General features: G+C 53.8%; 1 protein-coding gene across 1 annotated transcript in view; it reads right to left on the reverse strand.

The window, feature by feature from the left end:
• The window catches only part of CPPED1 (calcineurin like phosphoesterase domain containing 1), a 152,574-nt gene that overhangs the window by 21,794 nt on the left and 128,929 nt on the right, over positions 1-1,851 (reverse strand). The gene's annotated exons all lie outside the window — the stretch shown is intronic.

Genomic DNA, 1,851 nt, shown 5'->3' on the forward strand with positions numbered 1-1,851 from the left:
TACTCGTTAACTTTCGCAGCAAAGATCACCTTCTTGGGATTTTGCATACTTGCCAAATTTGCTCTGGGCGCCCTCGTACACAGCCCTAATCTCCATGTGGACAAGAGACAAGGACCAGATGTGGAGACCTCAAGGGAACCGGCCAGTTCAAGAGAGAGGTATTTTGCTTTTCAAGTTTGCATTCTAAATTGGTATCCATGTTAGTCCGGTCACAGACTGGAAAAGGCAGGAAGGATGGAGACGACGACCAGGTTCACCCCGGTTTTATTACCTGCCCTCTGTGCGCTCAACTCCAGCTGGGAGTCAGGGGGACCAAGAGGAAAACCAGTTTCTCCATCACGTGGGCATGATGAACTTGCCAATCTCCCAGAAGATAATGGGTGCGATTCCATATGTGAGCATGTGCCCGGCCTGGGTGCCTGTTGATATGCACCGACTACTAACAATGTTTTTTATATCATGCAAAGAAGGTTTTTCATGAGCTCCTGAAGCCGACTTGGAACGAACGCTTCTGTTTCTAGGGAAACGTGTGCTAAGGAAAGCAGGCGGGGCTTGCCTGGAGAGTGTGTCCCTGACATGAGGTGGCCCTGCTACAGGGACACCCCTCCTCCTCGTTTCCCTCATCCGTTATTTTGAAAATTAATGCAACACTGAGAGCTGACTGTTGATGTGCATTATGAAATCATTTGTTCGTCCCACACAGTGACTCAGAGTTATTCTCTGGATTCGCTGGGAGGAGGCAGGGTTTTCCTGCACGGTGCTCTGGGGAGGGACAGGCTCTTTACCAGGCTATTTTGTGACAACACAATTATCATAATTAACAGCTACCCTGAGATTCTGATGAGCTTCCAGAAGGCTTTGGAGCCCTGGCATTTCAGCTCAGGAGACAGGTGTGACTGCAACAGTGCTGGGGACTGGTCTGCTGGGGGTGGGCTGGGCTGGAAGGGGGGCCTGAGGCAAGGGGAAGCAGCACTCTGACTTGATCATGTCCCTTCTGGCTACCAAGTTTACAAGATCCCACGTTAACATTGGCTTTCCAAAATGAGTTCCAGTGATGTCAAGTCCAGTGACTTGAGCGAGTTTCTGCATTCACAAGGTGGGATGCAAACGGCCCCACCAAGACCCCCCTCTTCCCATTCCTCCCTCCCACCCCATCCCCACCTGTCCTTCCACGGCACAAAGGTCACCCAACTGCACTACAGCTGCGACCAGCATGGGTCAGGTGTTCTGGGACATTGCCCAGGGCCTGGTGTCTATCTGAGGCCATTAAACAAAGGCCAGGGAGGGAGATGACTGCAGGCCCTGGTTCAGGGCCTTTAGGTGCCAATGCTGAGGCCAGTGGCCAAGAAAAGACCACTGTCTCCTGCTGGAAGGAGGTCTCAGAGCATGTGGGCAGGGAGCCAGAGAGGACACACAAGACCAAGGTTGCCTGTGGCTACTCAAGCTGCCATTTGTGCCTCACAGCCTGGCTCATGTGTCCAGGCTCACATCTGAGCCAAGCCTCCCAGAGGCAGATATGCTCCTGTGGCACGTGGACCAGTAAATACTGGAGTGTGTGTAAGCTGAGGAGCAGGTCTGCATGTCAGCCAGGTGAGACGGAAATGGCTCAAGGGTCACTCGGCGTTCTGGTGGGGAGGTGGGGAAGAGGGCTCATGGGCCTCACCTGGCAGCTACCAGGTGGAGCGCAAGCCAATGCCATGGTTGCCGCTGACAAAGACCAGTGGGATCTCACTGTCCACATCCTCGAGCACCCGCTGCAGGTCCTCTGGGAAAGAGCACTGGCGGGGAGCCCAGGTGGTATGGGTGAGCCCTAAGGGGGGAACTCACTCTGTCTTCTCCTGGGAAAGAGCA

Source organism: Echinops telfairi, unplaced genomic scaffold, assembly GCF_000313985.2.
Source record: "Echinops telfairi isolate 266 unplaced genomic scaffold, ASM31398v2 ScPeMD7_5;HRSCAF=22, whole genome shotgun sequence".
Classification (NCBI taxonomy): Eukaryota; Metazoa; Chordata; class Mammalia; order Afrosoricida; family Tenrecidae; genus Echinops; species Echinops telfairi.